The 15,387-nt window shown below is 50.0% G+C and overlaps 1 long non-coding RNA gene across 6 annotated transcripts in view; it reads left to right on the top strand.

The window, feature by feature from the left end:
• LOC117363034 overlaps positions 1–15,387 on the top strand; it is a 59,233-nt gene that overhangs the window by 4,917 nt on the left and 38,929 nt on the right. For all 6 annotated transcript variants that reach the window (XR_004539958.1, XR_004539960.1, XR_004539962.1 and 3 more), the window contains exon 3: positions 13,961–14,051. This is a non-coding gene — a long non-coding RNA (uncharacterized LOC117363034). The remainder of the gene's footprint in view (positions 1–13,960; positions 14,052–15,387) is intronic.

Raw genomic sequence — 15,387 nt, 5'->3', positions numbered from 1 at the left:
TCAAATCTCTATATAGTCTCAACCAGGCAAGAAATTCCATAACTGTGGACCTGCTACTGATATTGCTGTTGCCTGCATTCTCTTATTACCCCCTCCCTCCCCTTTATGAAGCTGTGTTAGGTTTTTTATCATTGGCTACGATGATAATAGCTCCGATGGTCATAGGAATTCTATGAGCGTCGGCGCTAATCCTGCCATGGCCGGCGATTAAAAAAAAGCTTAACTCTGCTTCGTAAAAGGGGGGAATAATTTTTTTTCACCTACAGACTCAGTTGATAATCTCATTATTGACTGTGGTCTCAATAAATGTGTTGGCAAGCACTTCTTCAAAACCTGTGTCAAGTACCATGGTGCTACACTATAGATCACTTGATATACAATGGTCAAAACTTTGTACTGAACTTGAAAATTAATTGGTAACCAGTGTAATTGCTTCAACACTGGAGGAATATGCACATATTGTGACTCCCCTTCCAAATCTGATCCTTCTCAGAATACTTTTCTCAACCTCTCTCCCCTATCAGCCCCCTGCTCTTTGAATCCCACACAGTTCATCTGCCTGTCATCTGTTTCTCTTCAGCCCATCCCATTGCCTTTCAGTTAAACAATAGTGCCTGATTAAAGGGAAAGTCAAAAGCTCAGAATCAGTGCAGTGTGACTTATCCAGGAGGTGTAGCTGATAAAAAGGTATCCCAGGCCTCAACTGCTCCTTGTCCTGAAGAGGTACTGAGTGATGATCTGCTAAGAGGAAGAAAAACTCCACTGGAATACCTTACCTGCTAGCATTCAAACTTGGGAAAAGGTAAAACTTGGGCTTTAGTAAGTCAGTTAGGCAATAGTGTAGCCTTTAGAGCAGTGGTCTCAAACTCGCGGCCCGGGGACCACATGCGGCCCACCAGGTACTATTTTGAGGCCCTCAGTATGTTTATCATAATCACAAAAGTAAACTAAAACAGTTTCTTGATCATATGTCTCTTTAGCTATAAATGACAATATTATTATTAAGATTTGGCCAAAAGGAAAGATTTATAAACTATAAAGAGTTCTACCTCATGCAAAATTGTCATTTCTTTAATAAGACATTAACTATTTTTTTTGCGGCCCTCCAAGTACCTACAAATCCAAAATGTGGCCTTGCAAAGGGTTTGAGTTTGAGACCACTGCTTTAGAGTCTCTATTAAGGTTTTTATATTAAAGTGTTTAGTCTAGATTAGTACGAGATTTTAGATTTCATTTCAGAGCATAAGATCAGATAAGGGCACAAATAGCAGTTGAGGAAAGTCTTTGTTTAATGTTTAACTCTACCCCCCCACTCCCCTTAAAAATCAAAAAAATAATTAGCTCTGTTAGCTAGTAATTAGCTCTTAAGATATAGTCTAAAAAATCCTGGGAGGGTAACCTACCAATTACATCATTACAAAATAATAATAAAATTAAACATTATCCCAGGACAAGCAGGCATGATATTCTCACATGTGGGTGACGTCGTCTACAGAGCCCCGATGCGGAAGCATTTTCAAGCAAACTTGATTGAAGATTTAAGTTTGCTCTGCTGCTCCACGCATGCGTGCCTTCCTGCTCCTCTAGGGGGCGCATCCCCTCGTGGTCTCCAGTTCAAAATTTTCCGCTGAGCCTAGAAGTCGTGTTTTTTCAGGCTCTGCCCCAACTGCCTTCTAGCATCGCGATTTTTCTTGTTTTTTCTCGATTTAGTCGCTGTGCGTGAGTTTTTTCTCTTTTCAACTGTTCCTGCTTCGTTTTTCACCGACCCAGAGGCTTCCGGGTCCCCGTGGCCGCGTGGCTATTCGAGCCGCGGCCAGTTTCGATTCTATGTCCCGGCCTTTGACCGGCTTTAAAAAGTGCTCCCGGTGCGAGCGGCTTCTTTCCATCACAGACCCGCATCGCCGGTGCATCCTCTGCCTGGGGGCCGCTCATCCAACCAACTCCTGCCCCCAGTGCGCTACTTTCCAGAACCGGGCCCTCCGTCGAAGGAAAGCCCGCATGGCGGATGTTTTCGCCCCGGACCAACCCTCTACCTCGGCCCCGGCCTTGACCTCGGCCCCGAATACCTCGGCATCGCCTCGAGACTCGAACCCGAAGCCCTCGGGACAACAGAAAACCTCGGCTCCGGGTAAGTCTCCTCTTCAGGTCCTGTACCAGCAAAGAAACCGGCCTCGGGGACACCGGCGACGCATGGCGGAAGCCCCATGCTGACAGCCCTGGCGAAGCCCTCCAAGCCTTCGGGCCGTGCCTCCACCACACGGGAATACTCTGATACGAGGTCGCCCCCGGTGGAATGCACCGAGGCAGTGGACATGCCCTCGATGCTGTCCGTGCCCGTTTTCCAGGACCTACTCCGAGCGATGATCTCGTCGGAGCTGTCCGCTGCAATGGCCCATTTGCAACCGGCCTCGACCTTGACCCCGCATGTGCCAGACCAGCCTGAGCCTCGCGTCGAGCCACCTCGAAGAAAAGCGCACAAGCTTCGCCGCATTCCATCCTCCTTGGACTCCTCACCGAGGCACCCGAGGCGCTCTCCCTCCACAGACCGCTGCGGTGCAAAACGTCGTGCTAAAACAACAGAAACCTCGAACCGCCATACCTCTAAGAAGGCCCGGGGTTCCCCCACTCTACGAGGCCGTTCACCTACACCTCGTACGGGACCGCTAAGGGTGGCTGAGTTATCACTCTCCAACCCGCGCATCCTCCGAACTCCCCCTCGGACCGGGACTCCGACCTGAGGTCGCAGGTTTTCACCGAGGGAGTCCGGGTCGAGGTCACCGATTTGACATCAATCGGTACCTCGAACCCCAACATCGTCTCCGAGGGGCTCCTCAAGACATCGGAGATCTACGACCCCGGAACACTTTCACAGTGCTTCCCCGGTCTCGGAGCGTGGATCGGAGCAGGAGCCTCGATACTCGAGGGAAGCCTCCCCATCCTTCTCCACCCGACGGAGATCTCGTTCACCGACCCCGCACGGGGCCTCGGGAACATCCCGCCCATCCTTCTCTCGCTTTGTCCAGGACATGGGCCACGCTTTGGACTTAGACCTCCAGTCCGACTCCAGATACTCTAAGGAGTACCTAGCGGAGCTGGATATGCCATCACTGCCTAGAGAGTCCCTTCGCTTACCGCCTAACCCGGTACTCCAACAGGCTTTCTTCAGGAACCTGGAGACCCCCTATATGGTCACAGCAGTACCCTCCAAAATGGAGGCCAAGTACCGTACAGTACCCTTCCCGGGATTTGAACAACCGCAGCTCTCCCACCAGTCGCTGTTAGTAGAATCCTCCTTGAAAAAGGCTCACCCCTCCAGGGTCTCAGCGGCGGTCCCCCCAGGCCGAGAAGGCCGAACCCTAAACAAGTTCGGCAGGAGACTATATCAAAATGCGATGATGGCCTCTGGGGTGCAAAGCTACACTTTCACCTTCACATCCTACCTCAAACACCTCATTGGACTACTGAGAGCCTTTGAGACTGACTTACCGGCCTCCAGCCAAGGAGCGTTTAGCCTGCTTTCAGAGTCCCTCTCCAACCTACGCCTCCATCTATTCCACGCGGCCTACGATGGCTTCGAACTCTCCTCCAGAGAGGCAGCCTTTGCTATCGCCATGCGCCAACTACCTTGGCTGAGCCTGGTCGACATGGACCGGTTGGCTAACCTCCCCTGCGTGGGTAAAGAACTGTTCGATGACACTATCGAGGCGGCTACAAAGCGCCTCTCCAAACACGAACGCTCGTTTGCCTCCCTCGTGCGGCAAAAGCCTAAACCGCCCGCGTCCAGGCCATTCAGGGCCCCTCCGCGCCGCTACCCACAAAAATTCACTCCTGCCTTCTCGCGGCCTCCGCCCAGGCGTCCGCAAGCCCACCATCGGGCTCTGCCCAAGTCCCAACCGCCTGCGACTACCAAACCATCCCCGTCCTTTTGACGGGATACGCGGAAGGGGGCGGGCCCCCTCCGCCATAGTCCCAGGCCTCCTTCCCATCGGGGGGTCGCCTCAAAGTCTTTTACCCTTGCTGGGAACAAGTCACGTCGGACGCATGGGTCCTTGGCGTGATCTCATCAGGATACTCTCTCAACTTTCGGGCCATTCCTCCAGACAACCCCCCAAGGAATTGCCCTCTCAACCTGACGCAGCTAACCCTACTCCTCTCCGAAGCTCGAGATCTGCTTCACCTGAGAGGAGGTTTCCCCCGACCAACGGGGGAAGGGCTTCTACTCCCGTTACTTCCTGGTACCGAAAAAAACGGGAGACCTTCGCCCAATACTGGACTTGAGACGCCTCAACAAATTTCTGGTACGGGAAAAATTTTGGATGCTTTCCCTACCGATCCTCTACCCCCTGATCGACGAGGGCGACTGGCTCTGCTCCCTCGATCTGAAGGAGGCGTACACACATGTTCCAGTGCACCCCGCTCACCGCAAGTTCTTGCGTTTTCAGGTGGGAGACCTGCACCTGCAATACCGAGTCCTCCCCTTCGGCCTAGCATCGTCACCTCGGGTCTTCACCAAGTGCCTCGTGGTGGTCGCAGCTACCTTACGCTCCCAAGGTCTTCAGGTATTCCCCTATCTGGACGACTGGCTGATCAAAGCCCTGTCCAGGGAAGGGGTTATCTCAGCGACCCAACAGACTATTATCTACCTACAGAGTCTGGGGTTCGAGATAAACTTCCCAAAATCCCAACTACGCCCCTCGCAGGCCCTACAATTCATCGGGGCCACACTGGACACGGTTCGCCTCCGTTCCTTCCTCCCCCCTCCGCGTCTAGAGGCGTTAGTAAGTCTGAGCCGAAGGATCTCACTGCTGACCTCGGTATCAGCTCGACAGATGATGACTCTCCTGGGCCACATGGCCTCCACCGTCCATGTCACACCCTTTGCCCGTCTCCATCTGAGAATCCCTCAATGGACCCTGGCCTCTCAATGGCGTCAAGACCGGGACCCGATCGATCGTCCCGTGACAGTGACTCCTTCCTTGCAACGATCGCTCCGCTGGTGGGCCGACTCTTCAAATCTTTCCAAAGGTTTGCTCTTCCTCGCCCCTCCTCACAGCAAGGTACTCACCACGGACTCGTCGGAGTATGCTTGGGGAGCCCACCTGGACGGCCTCCGCACTCAAGGGATGTGGTCAGCAGAAGACCGCCGCTGTCACATCAACATGCTAGAACTCCGGGCCATCTATCTCGCAGCTGTAGCTTTTCAACATCTGCTTTGTTGAGGCGTCTCAAGTCCAGTATTGGGCGAAGGTCTCCCGTTTTTTTCGGTACCAGGAAGTAACGGGAGTAGAAGCCCTTCCCCCGTTGGTCGGGGGAAACCTCCTCTCAGGTGTAGCAGCCGCGAGGAGAGGAGCAGAAGCAGCGGAGGCAGGGGAGAAACAGCCGGTGAGAGAAGCCGGAAGAGTGTTTCTTTTCTTTTTTTGCAGGAGGCATCAGAGAGGAGCGGGTAGCGGCGAGAGGAAGCTCCGCCCACCCCCTACACGTCAGCAGCGTCATCGCCCCGACTCCCCCTTAACAGGAAGGGAGCCAGGGCGCGAAGACCACTGTAGCAGCCGCGAGGAGAGGAGCAGAAGCAGCGGAGGCAGGGGAGAAACAGCCGGTGAGAGAAGCCGGAAGAGTTTTTCTTTTCTTTTTTTGCAGGAGGCATCAGAGAGGAGCGGGTAGCGGCGAGAGGAAGCTCCGCCCACCCCTTACACGTCAGCAGCGTCATCGCCCCGACTCCCCCTTAACAGGAAGGGAGCCAGGGCGCGAAGACCACTGTAGCAGCCGCGAGGAGAGGAGCAGAAGCAGCGGAGGCAGGGGAGAAACAGCCGGTGAGAGAAGCCGGAAGAGTTTTTCTTTTCTTTTTTTGCAGGAGGCATCAGAGAGGAGCGGGTAGCGGCGAGAGGAAGCTCCGCCCACCCCCTACACGTCAGCAGCGTCATCGCCCCGACTCCCCCTTAACAGGAAGGGAGCCAGGGCGCGAAGACCACTGTAGCAGCCGCGAGGAGAGGAGCAGAAGCAGCGGAGGCAGGGGAGAAACAGCCGGTGAGAGAAGCCGGAAGAGTTTTTCTTTTCTTTTTTTGCAGGAGGCATCAGAGAGGAGCGGGTAGCGGCGAGAGGAAGCTCCACCCACCCCCTACACGTCAGCAGCGTCATCGCCCCGACTCCCCCTTAACAGGAAGGGAGCCAGGGCGCGAAGACCACTGTAGCAGCCGCGAGGAGAGGAGCAGAAGCAGCGGAGGCAGGGGAGAAACAGCCGGTGAGAGAAGCCGGAAGAGTTTTTCTTTTCTTTTTTTGCAGGAGGCATCAGAGAGGAGCGGGTAGCGGCGAGAGGAAGCTCCGCCCACCCCCTACACGTCAGCAGCGTCATCGCCCCGACTCCCCCTTAACAGGAAGGGAGCCAGGGCGCGAAGACCACTGTAGCAGCCGCGAGGAGAGGAGCAGAAGCAGCGGAGGCAGGGGAGAAACAGCCGGTGAGAGAAGCCGGAAGAGTTTTTCTTTTCTTTTTTTGCAGGAGGCATCAGAGAGGAGCGGGTAGCGGCGAGAGGAAGCTCCGCCCACCCCCTACACGTCAGCAGCGTCATCGCCCCGACTCCCCCTTAACAGGAAGGGAGCCAACGGCGCGCGGCCGTTCGGCGCGCGGCGAAGGCGAGCGGCAAAGGCGCTCGCCTTAGCGAGAGCGCCTTTGCGAAGGGCCTTGAGAAGGGTCGAGAAAAGACAGACAAGGACTTCAGAACACCAGGTAAGGAAGAAGCGAGCACGCATGTAGGGAGAGCACACGCACAAGAAGAAAACACACAAGACAGCAAAGAATAAAGAAGCAGGCTTCGGGCCCAAGGGAGGCTAACAGACCCACCAATACAAAAAGAGGCAGAAGAAGTAGACAGGAAAGAGCCAAACACAGGAGAGAGCACAGAGCCCGCACACATAAGAACATAAGACAAGGGAGAGGACATCTAGTGGACTCCGAAGAAAGAGAAATGGAAGCAGCAGGAACCCGGAGGAGCTTCCCAGTGTACTGCACAGAGTGTCATATGTATGACTTACCTTCCCTCGGGAAGGCAGGCATACATATGCGGTCGGTATCAGGAACTGGAAAGCCTGAAGAAGGAAGTTGGTAGACTGCAGTGCAAGGTTCAAGAGCTGGAGGGACTACACATCTCAGAAGCACCTTTCAAGACAACTGAGGACCCCGCAGGAGAAAGCCACATCGAGGAGCAAGTAAGGGAGCTTGAAAGATTCATCGAGGAGGCCTACAGGCAGGCAAAAGAGCAGGATCATCAGCAGCACTGGAGCGAGGAAGCTACAGCTACACAAGATGGAGGACATGGGCCAACAGATGGAAGACAGGGGCCAACAGACGCCGAGGATGAAGGATCGCATGGAGAAGTCGTGCAAGCAGAGACGACGAAGACTGGAGGGTGCCCCGAAAGAGAAGAGCTAAACCACACCGAGGATACAGACTTGAGACCTGTGAGGAAGCTGAAGAAGGGGAAATCTGCAGTCGTCGTGGGAGACTCAATCATGAGAGAAGTGGACATTCACGTAGCAGGAGGGAGAGAGGATCGGCTAGTGACCTGTCTCCCAGGAGCAAGAACGAAGGACATCACCGACAGAGTCGAGAGGATCCTAGACGGAGCAGAAACAGAAGAGACAGCAGTGATAATCCACGTGGGAACAAATGATGTCAACAGGAGAAATTACAGCAGGACTACGATAATTGAACAGTTCAAGATCCTGGGAAGGAAACTGAAGCTGAGGACACAGAAGATAGCATTCTCAGAGATTTTGCCAGTACCGAGGGCAGACGTGAAGAGGCAGTCCGAGCTACAAGCAATAAACGCATGGTTGAGGAGATGGTGCGAAGAAGAAGGATTCCTTTTTATAAGAAACTGGACAACTTTTTGGGGGAAGAACAAGCTCTTCAGGAGGGACGGACTACACCTGAGCAAGGCAGGAACGAGACTGCTAGCAAACAACGTCAAGAGAGGAATTGAGCAGGCTTTAAACTGAGAAAAAGGGGAAAGCCGATAGTTGACCTGACGTCGACGGTTCGGACAAGAGTATCCAAAGAAGATACTGAGAGGGAAAAATGCTGGGAACAGGCAAGACACGAACAACAGAAGCTGTTGACCAACAAAAAGGACAATCAGATAAAATTAGAGGAACAGGAGAGATCAGGAAATCATGATGCAGACGAAAAAGATACACCAAAAAAATAAGGAACAAAGGAACAGAAAAGATACACCAAAAAATAAGGAAGAAGGGAACAGAAATGAGGGACCGACAGCCCAAATAGGGGATGGTATGGGGAGCAAAACACATGTAAAACCAGCAGAGAAAAGAAAAGACCAGGACTTAAATTGCTTGTACGCTAATGCAAGGAGCCTAAAGTCCAAAATGGGAGAATTAGAAGCCATAGCCATAAAAGAAAACCTAGACATCATTGGAATCACGGAAACATGGTGGAACGAGGATAACCAATGGGACGTAGTGCTGCCAGGGTACAAACTCTATAGAAGAGACAGGACCAACAAGAAGGGTGGAGGAATAGCACTATACATAAAAGACACCATTCCCTCGACCGGAGTGGATATAGAACCAAAGGCGGAAGGACTGGAGTCATTATGGGTCAAATTACCAGGAAAAGGTGGCCTTGACATAAGATTGGGTCTATACTATCGTCCACCTGGACAAACGGAAGCAAACGACAAAGATCTGGCGGCAGAATTGAGGCGGGAAGGCAACAACAGGAATGTGACAGTAATGGGAGATTTCAACTACCCCGGGATAAACTGGAGTATTGGAAACTCAAACTGTGCGAGGGAAACAGAATTCTTAGAGGCTGTGAGCGACTGCTTTATGGATCAGCTTGTCAAGGAACCAACAAGAGGAGATGCCACTCTTGACCTAATCCTCAACGGATTAGGGGGACCTGCAAAAGAAGTGGAAGTAGTAGGGCCAATAGGAAACAGTGATCACAACATGATCCAGTACAAATTAGGAGTAAGTACAACAAAAGGGAAAAGAACCACAGTGACAACGCTCAACTTCAAGAAAGGGAACTATGATGCTATGAGAGCAATGGTAAAAAAAAAAACTTTAGAAACAGCTCAAGGAAAACAGAAACTGTAGAGCAAGCCTGGTCTCTATTCAAGGGCACAGTGCAAGAAGCACAACATATGTACATCCCCATATTTAGAAAAGGGTGCAAAAAAAAACCGAACAAAAGACCCCGCATGGATAAACAATGAGGTGAAGAAAGCGATAGGAGACAAAAAAAAAATCATTCCGGAAATGGAAAAAGGACCAGACTGGGGAAAACTGGGATGAACACAGGAAAGGCCAAAGAGAATGTCACCAAGTGGTTAGGAGAGCGAAAAGAGAATACGAAGAGAGACTAGCCAGGGAGGCAAAAAACTTCAAATCATTCTTCAGATATGTTAAGGGGAAGAAACCGGCGAGGGAGGAAGTAGGACCGTTGGATGATGGAGATAAAAAGGGAGTGATAAAGGAGCAAAAAGAGGTAGCTGACAGGTTAAACAAATTCTTCTCGTCAGTCTTCACAAGCGAGGACACATCCAATGTACCGGAACCCGACGTGATCTTCCATGGTGATCAAGAAGAAAAACTGTCGGCAATAGAGGTGAGCCATGAGGATGTCCTCCAACAGATAGATAGATTGAAAAGCGACAAATCACCAGGCCCAGACGGAATCCATCCTAGGGTACTAAAAGAACTAAGAAATGAGATAGCGGAAATACTCCAACGAGTTTGCAACCTATCCTTGAAAACTGGAGAGATACCGGAGGACTGGAAGATAGCAAATGTTACACCTATCTTTAAAAAGGGGTCAAGAGGAGACCCGGGAAACTATAGGCCGGTAAGTTTGACATCGGTTCCAGGCAAGATGGTAGAAGCACTAATAAAGGACAGCATCTGTGAGCACATAGAAAAAAATGGGCTGATGAAAGCGAGCCAACATGGCTTCTGCAAGGGAAGATCGTGCCAAACAAACTTACTGCACTTCTTCGAGGGGGTAAACAGCCATTTGGACAAAGGGGAACCTGTAGACATCATCTACCTTGACTTCCAAAAGGCCTTTGACAAGGTACCCCATGAGCGGTTACTTAGGAAGCTGTGGAACCACGGGGTGGAAGGGGACGTACACAGATGGGTCAAACACTGGTTGGCAGGCAGGAGACAGAGGGTTGGAGTGAAGGGTCACTACTCGAGATGGAGAAAGGTCACGAGTGGAGTTCCGCAGGGGTCTATACTTGGACCACTGCTGTTCAATGTATTTATTAATGACCTGGAAACGGGGACGAAATGTGAAGTTATAAAATTTGCGGATGACACTAAACTCTGTAGAAGGGTCAGAACTACGGAAGAGTGTGAGGCCCTACAAAGAGACCTAAGCAAACTGGAGGAGTGGGCAAATAAATGGCAGATGAAATTCAATGTAGGGAAATGCAAGGTCATGCATATAGGGAGAAAGAACCCGATGTTCAGCTACCAAATGGGGGGATTAGTATTAGAGGGAAGTAACCTTGAAAGAGATTTAGGTGTACTGGTGGATACAACAATGAAGTCAACGGCGCAATGCGCAGCAGCCGCGAAGAAGGCGAACAGAATGTTGGGTATTATTAAAAATGGTATTACGACCAGAACGAAAGAAGTCATCCTGCCGTTGTATCGGGCAATGGTGCGCCCGCACCTGGAGTACTGTGTTCAGTATTGGTCACCGCATCTTAAGAAGGATATGGCAATACTTGAGAGGGTCCAGAGGAGAGCGACACGAATGATTAAGGGCATGGAAAACCTTTCATACACTGAAAGATTGGAGAAGCTGGAGCTCTTCTCCCTGGAAAAGCGGAGACTCAGAGGAGACATGATAGAGACCTACAAGATCATGAAGGGCATAGAGAAAGTGGAGAGAGACAGATTCTTCAAACTTTCAAAACATAAAAGAACAAGAGGGCATTCGGAAAAATTAGAAGGGGATAGATTCAAAACAAATGCTAGGAAGTTTTTCTTTACTCAGCGGGTGGTGGACACCTGGAATGCGCTTCCAGAGGATGTAATAGGGCAGAGTACGGTACTGGGGTTTAAGAAAGGATTGGACAATTTCCTGTTGGAAAAGGGGATAGAGGGGTATAGATAGAGGATTATTACGCAGGTTCTGGACCTGTTGGGCCGCCGCGTGAGCGGACTGCTGGGCACGATGGACCTCAGGTCTGACCCGGCAGAGGCATTGCTTATGTGCTTATGTGCTTCATGACCGGGTGGTCCTCATCCGAACCAACAACCAGGTAGCAATGTACTACGTAAACAAACAAGGGGGGACAGGGTCTTGGTTCTTCTGTCGGGAAGCCATATGCCTCTGGAAATGGGCAATCTCCAACAACACCTTCCTTCGAGCGGTGTACATACAAGGAGAACAAAACTGTCTGGCGGACAGACTCAGCCGCTTCCTCCAGCCACACGAGTGGTCACTGCACTCTCAGACCCTACGACAGGTGTTCGAAAAGTGGGGGATGCCTCAAATAGATCTGTTCGCATCCCCCCACAATCACAAACTGCCCCTCTTCTGCTCCCGGATACACTCCCCGGACCGACTCGAGGCCGACGCCTTCCTCCTCGACTGGGAGAGAAGGTTTCTGTACGCGTTTCTGCCGTTTCCTCTGATCCTGCGGACGCTGGTCAACCTGAAAATGGTGAAAGCCACCCTGATCCTGATTGCTCCTCGCTGGCCACGCCAGCCTTGGTTTTCCCTTCTACTTCAACTCAGTGTCAGAGATCCACTGCCTCTGCCTCGGTTTCCCTCTCTACTATCACAGAGTCAGGGTTCGCTGTTACATATCAATCTTCAATCTCTTCATCTGAATGCTTGGTTTCTTTCCCCCTGACTTCTCTCCCCGTGTCCCAATCAGTCAAGGAGATATTGGAGGCCTCTAGAAAGACCTCGACGAGAACCTGCTATTCCCAAAAAGTGGACCAGATTCTCAGCCTGGTGCCTCCTCTCACAGCCAGGACCCGGTGTCGGTCCCCTGTCCCCTGTGGTCCTTGACTATTTACTTCAATTATCATCACTCCGGCCTAAAGACCAACTCCATTCGAGTACATCTCAGTGCGATTGCGGCTTTTCATCAGCCCCTGGAAGGGAAAAGCCCTCTCGCTCCACCCCTTAGTCTCTCGCATTCATGAAGGTCTTCTGAATGTCCACCCTCCTCTCAAACCCCCTCCGGAGGTTTTGGACCTTAACGTGTTCTGGCTTCAACTAATGAAACCTCCATTTGGAGCCCTAGACAAATGCCATCCTAAATTCCTCACTTGGAAGGTGATTTTCCATGCTTGCACTCACTTCTGCTCGAGTAGGTTAGTGAGCTACAGGCTCTTGGTAGCGGACCCACCCTTCACTGTATTCCACCATGACAAGGTGGTACTCCGCACACATCCAAAGTTCTTTCCTAAAGTAGTGTCTGATTTTCACCTCAATCAGTCCATCGTCTTGCCCGTGTTTTTTCCCCAAGCCCCACTCTCAACCCAGAGAGGTGGCGCTTCACACTCTTGACTGTAAGAGAGCGTTGGCCTTTTACCTCCAACGCACTCAACCACACCAGAAAGTCCCACAATTGTTTTTGTCCTTCGACCCAAATCGGTTAGGCCACCCAGTTTCCAAGCGCACCTTGTCCAACTGGTTGGCCGATTGCATCACCTTTTGCTACGCTCAGGCTGGTCTCGCGCTACATGGTCGAGTAACGGGACACAAGGTCCGAGCGATGGCAGCCTCCGTAGCGTTCCTCAGGTCCACACCTATTGAGGAAATCTGCAAGGCTGCCACGTGGTCTTCGGTTCATACTTTCACCTCCCACTACTGTCTGGACTCACTGTCCAGAAGCGATGGCCGGTTCGGCCAATCGGTATTGCGAAATCTATTTGCTTAAATTGCCAACTTCCCTCCATCCCTTTTCAGTTAGCTTGGAGGTCACCCACATGTGAGAATATCATGCCTGCTTGTCCTGGGATAAAGCACAGTTACTTACCGTAACAGGTGTTATCCAGGGACAGCAGGCATATATTCTCACAACCCGCCCACCTCCCCGAGGTTGGCTTCTTTGCTAGTTAAGTGAACTGGAGACCACGAGGGGATGCGCCCCCTAGTGGAGCAAGAAGGCACGCATGTGTGGAGCAGCAGAGCAAACTTAAATCTTCAATCAAGTTTGCTTGAAAATGCTTCCGCATCGGGGCTCCGTAGATGACGTCACCCACATGTGAGAATATATGCCTGCTGTCCCTGGATAACACCTGTTACGGTAAGTAACTGTGCTTTATGGAAGTATTTAGCAATTTCAACTATATTAGTCTTTATTTCTGGACATTGAATCTTTGGCTAGGAGGTGCAGCGAATGAGCGCTGCTGGTATATGTTATTAGTTTGGTATTCTTTTCTTGCTCTTCTAAATTTCTTCTCATCTTGGATATATTATAGCATTTTATATGATTAAACTGCATGCTAGGCATTTGAATTTTTGTTTTTATTATAGCTTTTGCTGCTACTTCCTGTAAGTATTCTGCTATATGTGATTTCCTGAGGTATCAATTGTTTTTGGGAGAAAGACATTCTCTTCTGTTGTTATACAAATACATACAACAGGATCATTGTGGACATTACTCCATCCAACAAGACTTAGGTTAACAATTTTATCGCCAGACCTGTTACACATTGCTCCATTTCTCTTTCATACGGTGTATCCAGCAGTTTCCCTGCAACATCTGCCCTGCTAGGTGGACTGTATCCTGGTCTCAGTGACTGAACCATATTAATGAAGTATAAGTTTTCAATTAGATGGAAAAAAGAGTTTATTGCATAAACAAACTGGACAATTATTTAATCAATTATCTCTCTTTCTAATCTGGTTTTTATGATGCAGGATGGTCTGTGATATATATATATTTTATTTTTTCTTTCTTTCTTTTAGGTGATGTACTGTGGATATATGATGTGACGGAAACACTATCCTGGACAGATAAAATCTGAAACTGTAGAACAGGAGGATGGTGATCTTGAAGGTAGATAGTTCTCCAGAATCCTTTAGGTTGATGAATAGATTCTCTAAACCAAAAATGTCAATGCTGTTATTTTATTATTGGTACCATTTCTGCTTATTTAGTATTCACTGCCACTGAGTACTGCCCAAAAAAGGAATATTTGTATTTTAGATCTTTATTTCTTCATAACAACTGTATCAAAATAACAATAACTTGCAGTAATAATAATTATATTTTTGCTCAAATATGACAGTTCCTCAAGGCGTTTTTAAGAAATATGATGAAATCCAAAACATTTACCAACCTGAAGATCCTGCCTGTTCAAACATACCGTATTTTTCGCTCCATAAGATGCACCTGACCATAAGACGCACCCTAGATTTAGAGGAGGAAAAACCAAGAAAAAAAAATTCTGAACCAAATGGTGTACCCTGTCCCACCACCCTGCCCTGTCCCCCCTCTGGTGGTCTATTTGTAGGCCGGGACAGGGCAGGCAGGTCTAGTGGCAGGCAGGTAGGTAAGCAGGCGGATAAGCCTAGTTACTGGCAGGCAGGCATTGGGGCGCCCAGACCGCCAGGATGTCTATCTTTATACCACATTTTCGACCAAAATTTTATCCAAGTCCGAAACATCCAGAACAAGACAATTTGGATGTGGGAGGGGCCAGTCCTAGTAATGGGACTGGCCACCCAGACATGGCAACAGAACAGTGGGGCACTACCAGCTTGCATCTGTTTGAACCTAAACATGATGGAGGAGGCTGCCAAAAAAAAAGCAAGGCATGGATATCTTTGGGAAATCCCTTCCAAGGGGAGAGGTGAAGAGCTCTGCTGCTATGGGATGGGGGAGCTGCAGTGCTATAGCCTGAGGCCAAGCTCTAGAGACCTTCCAAGAACCTCTCACCCAGGACTTCTAGGCCAAGAGCTTTCTGACTTCTTACAGCTGCAACTCTTATAGGTCCCTGTGCTTCACGGTCCAGGAGCCACTAAATCATGAATATGAAAAAACAGTTCATTTTCCAGCCATGGCAAAGTGACCTTAGAGAGTGGAAAGACCATCTAAGGGGATGTAAAGGCCCCTGTTTTGCCACAGCCCTAAAGTTTCTCACCTCTTTACAAATTCAGGAAATGCTCCCCATTATACTTGGTACTGGTTTCTTTTCTGTATGAAAAAAAGGGGTCTATTTACCATGGATTAGGCTGCAATAGGAAAAGTAACAGTAGAAATCATTACAAAATTGCTCAAGTAAAAGAGTACAGTACTCCCCCCGATATTCACGGGGGTTCCGTTCCAGGAACCACTGCGAATCTTGGAAAAACCGCGAATACGATTTTTTCATGAGGGAAACTGGAGGGGG

This window comes from Geotrypetes seraphini, chromosome 6 (assembly GCF_902459505.1).
Source record: "Geotrypetes seraphini chromosome 6, aGeoSer1.1, whole genome shotgun sequence".
Taxonomy (NCBI): domain Eukaryota; kingdom Metazoa; phylum Chordata; class Amphibia; order Gymnophiona; family Dermophiidae; genus Geotrypetes; species Geotrypetes seraphini.
This window is presented reverse-complemented; position numbering and strand designations above follow the sequence as displayed.